The sequence below is a fragment of the Xenopus laevis genome, chromosome 9_10S (assembly GCF_017654675.1).
Source record: "Xenopus laevis strain J_2021 chromosome 9_10S, Xenopus_laevis_v10.1, whole genome shotgun sequence".
Taxonomy (NCBI): Eukaryota; Metazoa; Chordata; class Amphibia; order Anura; family Pipidae; genus Xenopus; species Xenopus laevis.
In genome coordinates, this window is record NC_054388.1 from 100,646,034 (window position 1) to 100,654,652 (window position 8,619).

The 8,619-nt window shown below is 49.8% G+C and overlaps 1 protein-coding gene across 1 annotated transcript in view; it reads right to left on the reverse strand.

The window, feature by feature from the left end:
* capn15.S (calpain 15 S homeolog) overlaps nt 1-7,422 on the reverse strand; it is a 47,339-nt gene extending 39,917 nt beyond the window's left edge. Inside the window, exon 1 of the mRNA XM_018239239.2 lies at nt 7,011-7,422. The gene's annotated coding sequence lies outside the window, so the exon portion shown is untranslated. The remainder of the gene's footprint in view (nt 1-7,010) is intronic.
* Nucleotides 7,423-8,619: the final 1,197 nt, after the last annotated feature.

The following is an 8,619-nucleotide window of genomic DNA, read 5'->3' on the forward strand; positions in this document are numbered from 1 at the left end:
GGAGAAGAATGCACACGGATGTAACTTCCCATCCGAAGAAGACCTTTGAGATAAAACGGCTCCAGCTCCCACATCAGAGGCGTCCACTTCAAGGAAAAAGGGCAGAAGAGGTTCGGGGTGTCTCAGAATTGGTGCAGAAGAAAAGGCCTCTTTCAATGTTTCAAAGGCTTCCACGGCTAGAGGGGGCCAGTGCTGAGGTTTGCCCCCTTTGCGGATAAGAGCAAGAATAGGAGAAATCTTGGAGGAAAAGCCTTTAATGAACTGCCTATAATAATTGGCAAAGCCAATAAACCTTTGAATAGCCTTGACGCTGGTGGGTAGAGGCCAATCAAGAATTGCAGTAACCTTGGCTGGATCCATCTTGAACCCCTGTTGTGAGATTATATACCCAAGGAAAGGGATGGAAGGCACCTCGAAAGAACACTTCTCCAACTTGGCGAAGAGATTATTCTTTCTAAGACGAAGAAGAACTTCCTTCACCTGACAACGGTGTTCCTGAAGATCTTTGGAGAAAATGAGGATATCATCCAGGTAAACGACTACACATTGCCCCAACAAATCTCTGAAAACGTCATTTACAAACTCCTGGAAGACCGCAGGGGCATTACATAGACCAAATGGCATTACAAGGTACTCATAATGCCCGTCACGAGTATTGAAAGCGGTCTTCCATTCATCGCCCTCTCGGATCCGAATGAGGTTGTAGGCGCCCCGAAGATCAAGTTTGGTGAAGAGATTAGCGCCTCTCAACTGATCGAAAAATTCAGAGATTAAGGGGAGAGGGTAACGGTTTTTGATAGTGATTTTATTCAGCCCTCTATAGTCGATGCAGGGCCGCAGACTGCCATCCTTTTTTTCGACAAAGAAAAAACCTGCTCCAGCAGGAGACGAAGAGGGACGAATGAACCCTCTCTGAAGATTCTCCTGAATGTAGGTTTTCATGGCTGCTGTTTCAGAAGGAGACAGAGGATAGGTGCGGCCACGAGGAGGCATGGATCCAGGCAGGAGTTCAACTGGGCAGTCGTAGGGTCGATGGGGAGGAAGAGTCTCAGCGGAGCCCTTATTGAAGACATCCGAAAAGGACTGATATACAACTGGAAGAGAGGGCTTAGAAGACACAGAGGAAACTTTGACAATGGGCACAGCAGGTAAACAGTTCTGTTGGCAATGTGGACTCCAACGGGCAACTTGTGAAGAAGACCAATCAATGACTGGGTTATGGGTGCATAACCATGGAAGACCCAGAACAATAGGAGTAGAAGGGCAATCAATAAGAAGAAAGGACAGTCTCTCCAAATGTAGGGTGCCCACTTTGAGTGAAAGTTCCGAGGTGTTCTGTGAAATGATGGCAGAAGACAGAGGACGATCATCAATTGCCAGAGCTCGCAGAGGAATAGCCAGAGGAAGAAGAGGAACAGCATGTCGGCTGGCAAAAGTCTTGTCCATGAAATTCCCGGCAGCACCAGAATCTACGAAGGCTTGAACCGGGATCCTCCGGGAGCCAAACTGGATCTGTGCCGGAAGTAGGAAACGATGACCAGACGGTCGGGGAGAAGGACAAACTCCACCCAGGTAAGTCTCCCCAAACTTACCGAGGTATTGGCGTTTTCCAGGCTTTACAGGACACTCGAGGATGGAGTGAGCTTTGCCCCCGCAGTAGAGACATAATCCCGCCGCCTTTCTCCGGTACTTCTCCTGTTCGGAAAGACGGGCCCGTCCAATCTGCATCGATTCCTCAGCAGATGTAGGAGAGGAAGAAGCAGAAGCCGCAGGAGGTGGAGAGGGCGAGAAGTAAGCAGGATTGTTGAGCAGGGGTCTCTAGAAGCGGGGGGCCAGGATAGGCTGGAAACGAGGGTTCCTCTTAGAATGCTCACGGTCTAGCTCGACCTGGAACTCCCTCTGGCGAGTATCGACCTTCACGGCCAAGGCGACCAACTCTTCCCAACGGGGAGGAATTTCCCGGGATACGAGGTCGTTCTTTATTCTTATAGCCAGGCCGTTGTAGAAGGCAGCATGATAACCATCATTGTTCCACGACGTCTCCGCTACCAGGGTGCGAAACTCAATGGCATACTCCGGAACCGAGCGGGAGCCTTGCTGGAGCTGGAACAACCGAGCTGAAGAAGCTATGGCTCGTCCAGGAGCATCAAACACTGTCCGGAACTCATGGAGAAAGGTACAGGCATTATCGATCAGAGGATCCTTCTTTTCCCAAAAGGGTGATGCCCATTCTAGGGCCTTTCCCTGCAGACGAGAGATAACATAACCCACTTTGGCTCGCTCCGAGACAAACTGACCTGGCAGCAGGGCAAACTGGATCTCACATTGGATAATGAACCCTCTGCAAGCGTCAGGATCACCACTGTAGAGAGGAGGTGCGGGGATGCGAGGCTCGGAGACTTGGAGCGGGGTTGCAGGTACAGCGACTGGTGCCACGGGAGTCAAGGTAGACACTTTCTCCAGGACTGCGCCAATGGCCTGACCAAAGTGAGACTGGAGTACTTCATAAGAGTCAATTCGGGAGGCCAAAGCTCGAATGGTTTCACCAACATCAGGCGAAGCATGAGTCTCCTCCAAAGGGTCCATGGCCCAACTATACTGTAACGGGCCCGAAGGCGCAGTAATAGTGTAGACCAAAGAGGAGACCAAACCAAGTTCGAGGTACAAGAGGGTTTATCAAAAGAATCGTCAAGGTACAGGCAAATAGATCAGACCAGGCAGCAGACAACAGGAATCGTAATAACAGGCAAGAGTCGGTACACAAGAATCAAAAGCAGTATATCACACCCAGGAACAGACGAACAGGAACCTATAGTTGGGCAAGGACTGGAAGGGGAGAGAGGTTTAAGTAGTCTCTGAGTTTGGCGCCAAAGTTGACGCACTGGCGTCAGACGCTGACGCGCTTGCGTCAGACGCAGACGCCAGCGTCCCCACGCTGACGTCCTGACGCCGGCGCCCATTCTGACGCCGGCGTCCATTCCGTCGCCGGCGGCCAATCCGGGAGCAGGAAGACGATGACACCATGGAGCTGCGCCCATCAGGAACCATGCGGTGAGGCAGGGGGTCGCCATCTTGGACGCCATCTTTGGAAGGTGAGTTAGAATCCATTACAGATGGAGAGATAAGCTGTGTGACTGACAGGACAAACAGCCAACGATAAGAAGTGAAGACAAAAAGAGTATTGCACATGGGAGACGGAGGGTGATGTAGGCAAGAGTAAGGAACCCCTTATCTGTGTTGGGGTAAAAAAATATTAGATCATTTACATCATAAAACCAAGCAGTGGTCAGGAAAGTCAAAAGCACAAGCATGTATAGGAAAAAAGCAAGAGGGTATTGGTTGCTCATGGAGGCACAAGGATTTGGGATGGGAAGGAGGGGGCAAAATGGTACAGAAAGTGATATACAGAAGGAGACAAGAGCATATGAGGTGAAGGGGATATGGGTAAGGGGGATAATGTACTGAAGAAGGCAAGAGTATGTGATGCAAAGTATAAAGGGAAATAAGAAGGAACAAGGTACAGCACAGAACAGGCAAGAGGTTAACAACTGTGATAACAGATAAGATAGCATCTATAGGGTAAAATGAGTGTGGTTAAAGGAAAACTATACCCCCTACAAACAATGTAGGTCGCTATAAAAAGATATTGCATAAAACAGCTCATATGTAAAACCCTGCTTCATGCAAATAAACCATTTTCATAATAATATACTTTTCTAGTAGTATGTGCCATTGGGTAAATAGAAAATTGCCATTTTAAAAAATAAGGGCCGCCCCCTGGGATCGTACGATTCACTGTACTCACAAACATACCAACAAACTATACATGTAAGGTCACATGAGCCAATTAACAGACAGAGTTGTGTCTTTTGCTTCCTCACTTCTTCCTGTTACAGTTAGAGTTGTAGTATTTCTGGTCAGGTGATCTCTGAGGCAGCACACAGACCATCACGAAATGGTGGCTCAAGGCAAGAGATGTAAAAGGGCAATATTTACTTAAAGATATATTCCAGTTTGGTAAGATTCTTTAATATGCCACTTAATGTGATATAAACTATCTGTTGCTTAAGTGTTCATTTTGGGGGTATAGTTTTCCTTTAAGGAGAAGGAAAGGTATTTATTGGTGGGGCAAAAGTTACCCCCCCCCCCCCCCAAGTGATTGCAAGAACGTACCTGACACCCCAGGCCTGTGCTCCTGTTAGTAAAAAACTGCCCAGGCCCAGTGTTCTTCTCAGGGAGCACCACAGAGCAATCTTTTTCTTTCTTCAAATTGCTATATAAATAAATGATGATGAAATTCCCGGGGCTGACGCCTGAGCAGTAGAGTGAAAGAGTCGACTTTTTTTGTTAAAGTTCAGCTTTTTACTGTACTGCACAGGCGCACCCCATGAGCAGGGCACCTCCCCGGCCTGGGGTTTTCTCAGGTAAGTGATTACAATGAATACTTATCATTTGACAACCCCCAGAGATTGTTGCTTTTACTTCTCCTTTAAAGGGGTTGTTCACCTTCCAAACATTTTTTTCCAGTTCAGTCGTTTTCAGATTGTTCCCCAGAAATAAAGACTTTTTTCAATTGCTTTCCATCTTTTATTTTATACCGTTTTCCCAAAATGTAATTTGAAAGTTTAATGTTCCTGTCTCTGGGGTCTCAGTCTGACAGCTCAGTGATCCAGGATAGTGATGTGTTGGGCCAGAAAAACTGGACCCGCACCCCACCCACAAAAAGGGTCACAAAACTTTAGCTGAAAGCTGAAACTTTACTCATCAATATCAAAAAAACTGTCACAAATAGAAAATAGAAAGTAATTGAGAAAAAAGTCTTTATTTCTGGGGAACTGTCTGAAACCAACTGAACTAAAAACAAGTGTTTGATGGTGAACAAGCTATTTAAGAGCAGGACCAGAGGTCAGAAAATGTATGTGATGTGAAGTATAAGGGGTGCAAGGCATGGAGGAAGGATAGAGAAGACATAGACGTAGAGAAGCAGTAGTTGAGGGGTTTACCCATTTGGAAGGGAGATAAGAGGAAATGTTTGAGGAACAGGATGAGCCAAGAATTATGTGATACAAAATAGATGAGGAGGCAAAGGAGGGTAACACACAAGGGTATAGGGTGCAAATCACAGGCCAATGAGTATGGGGTGCACATATAGAAGGAGGAGTCACATATGAGATAATGTTAGGGGACATATTGAAGCCATTGGGCAATAGGATACTGTGATAAGGAGAGATACGATTAATGGGGACTGGCATAAAGGGTGTTTGAGGTTATTTGCATTTCCTTGGAAAGGGTTTGATATTAGCAGGTAGGCAGGTGGGTAACAGACAGGTGGTTACCAGGCAGGTGGGTACCGGGCAGGTGGGCATCGGGCAGGTGGGCATCGGGCAGGTGGGTACCAATCAGGTGGGTTCCAGGCAGGTGGGTTCCAGAAGTAGGTGGGTTCCAGGCAGGTGGGTACCAGAAGTAGGTGGGTACTAGGCAGGTGGGTACCAGGCAGGTCAGGCAGGTGGGTATCGGGCAGGTGGGTACTGGGCATGTGGGTACCAGGCAGGTGGGTATAAGGCAGGTGGGTACCAGGCAGGACAGGCAGGTGGGTATCGGGCAGGTGGGTACAAGGCAGGTGGGTATCAGGCAGGTGGATATCAGGCAGGTGGGTATCAGGCAGGTGGGTATCAGGCAGGTGGGTATCAGGCAGGTGGGTATCAGGCAGGTGGGTATCAGGCAGGTGGGTATCAGGCAGGTGGGTATCAGGCAGGTGGGTATCAGGCAGGTGGGTATCAGGCAGGTGGGTATCAGGCAGGTGGGTATCAGGCAGGTGGGTATCAGGCAGGTATCAGGCAGGTGGGTATCAGGCAGGTGGTTATCAGGGGCAGGTGAGTACCCGGCAGGTCAGGCAGGTGGGTATCAGGCAGGTGGGTACCAATGAGGTGGGTACCAGAGGCAGGTGGGTACCAGAGGCAGGTGGGTACCAGGCAGGTCAGGCAGGTGGGTATCGGGCAGGTGGGTACGGGCATGTGGGTATCAGGCAGGTGAGTACCAGGCAGGTCAGGCAGGTGGGTATCGGGCAGGTGAGTACCAGGCAGGTCAGGCAGGTGAGTACCGGGCAGGTGAGTACCGGGCAGGTGGGTATCGGGCAGGTGGGTACCGGGCAGGTGGGTACCGGGCAGGTGGGTATCAGGCAGGTGGGTATCAGGCAGGTGGGTATCAGGCAGGTGGGTACCAGGGGCAGGTGGGTACCAGGGGCAGGTGGGTACCAGGGGCAGGTGGGTACCAGGGGCAGGTGGGTATCAGGCAGGTGGGTACCAGGGGCAGGTGGGTATCAGGCAGGTGGGTACCAGGCAGGTGGGTATCAGGCAGGTGGGTATCAGGCAGGTGGGTACCAGGCAGGTGGGTATCAGGCAGGTGGGTATCAGGCAGGTGGGTATCAGGCAGGTGGGTACCAGGCAGGTGGGTACCAGGTAGGTGGGTATCAGCCAGGTCAGACAGGTGGGTACCAGGGGCAGGTGGGTACCAGGCAGGTCAGGCAGGTGGGTACCAGGAGCAGGTGGGTACCAGGCAGGTCAGGCAGGTGGGTACCAGGGGCAGGTGGGTACCATTCAGGTCAGGCAGGTTGGTACCAGGGGCAGGTGGGTACCAGGGGCAGGTGGGTACCAGGGGCAGGTGGGTACCAGGCAGGTGGGTACCAGGGGCAGGTGGGTACCAGGGGCAGATGGGTACCAGGCAGTTGACACAGTGAGAGGAGGACAGAGATAATCAGAATGGGAGAGAGCCCAGTGCCAAAGATAAGCCCTATTCCATCAAAGGTTTGCAGCCCATAGAAGCAGCAGATCCCCAAGTGTTGCTGAACTCAAACTCACACTGTACTCAGTGTGACAGCTTAAAAAAAAGGCTGCAGCCTGCCGGTGAATGCTGGGAGTTACAGTCCAGCAGTATCCGGAAAGTGGAGGCTGAAGCATTCCCTCTAAATCCCAATAATCACGCTTAACATTTCTAACAACAGCGAAACGTACCTTCAAGACTCCCAGGTCCGGTCCGGGCTCCGCCGCCGGTTCCTCTCTCCTCCTCCTTTCCCCCCTATTTCCGGGTCTCTTGCTACTCAACAGCTCCCCCCGGCGGCACAGCCACGCATCTGACTCCCCCGCTCGGCTTTGAGAACTACAACCCCCAAGAGCCACCGGGCGAAAGAGCACGAGCAGGTAGTAGGTTCCCGCGTTCTGACGGCCTCTGGGAGATGTAGTGCCCTGCTCGATACCGGCATTGCGGTGCAAGCACTTTGGGGAGATTTGAGAGGGAACCCTGTTGAGCTTGTTAAAAAATGAATTTTCTGGTATAAATAAAAGTCAGTGAAAAGAGAGATCACAGGGGAAAGGTTAATACACGCTATTATATCCTGCTTTGTGAGAACTTGAATGGTAGTGTCCCATCTCCAGCCCACAGCCCCTAATAATAATAATGGCGAACAGGCAAAGCGTTAGGCTAAGCCAATAAAAGGCACATAGTTTGCACTAGATTTATAACCAAGTGAAAAATGTTGCCTTTCAAATGAGTGACAGCTAAAATTGGTTGCTATAGGTTACTAGACCTAAGGCAAAACCCACTGCCATTTAAGGCACTTCTGGCTTTTGTGTGACAGAGTTTTGTAACCTGCCCAGGGCCATATTCATATATAAGCTCCTGAGGGCCTGTGCTTAGGGCAGCAGCTTTAGTGGGTGGCCCTCGGGTGCCTGTATAATTAATAATGTAGAAAAAATAAATTAATTTAAAAATAATTTTAAAAAAAACCTCCCCAGCCACCACCAGAGACTACCCTCATAAATCTGGCAGCGGAGCTAGGGTTGCCACCTTTTCTGGAAAAAAATAATTCTTCCTATATATTTATCTTTTTTCCCTATTAATAACATTGGGATCAACTATAATTTTTACTGACCAGGCCGGTAAGATACCGGCCAGGTGGCAACCCTAAGCGGAGCTGGGGGGTGAGAGGTCAGCCAACAAATTCTAGCAGATGTGATATCACTCATGGCGGAAGTGACATCAAATATAGCTGAAATGAAGTCACTTCCGCAAACTCGGGTGGCGCTGTAAACTGCAGCAACTAGGGTGCCGCCAGGCATAAATACAGCGATGAGCTTGCCCAATAGATTTCTGCCATACACAGGCCTGTAAGCTCCTGAGTTGGTCTGAAGGGTTGAGTTAGCCAGGGCCACCACCATTAGAATCATGGGACCCCTTTTTTTTAATTAGCAGGGCCCTTCCCCCAGGAAATCATTGTAAATCACCTTCCCACTTCAGAAATGGGGCCCTGCCAACCAGGCCCAGACTGGCAATCTGTGGGTTCTGGCAAATGCCAGAGGGGCTGCTATAAGTTTCCATAGACAGTCACTATATTTTGGGCTGGTGGGAGGCTGTTTGGGCTGCTGTGTGGCCTGTTTGGGCCTCTGTGTACCTGAAATGCCAGGGCCTATTCTGAATCTCAGTCCAGGCCTGCTGCCAACTAAATCAAATGGGGTCAAGAAGGGTTGCCACCTTTTCTGGAAAAAAATACTGCCCTTTCTATACAGTATATTTATCTTTTTTCCCTATTAATAACGTTGGGATCAACCATTATTTTTACCGGCC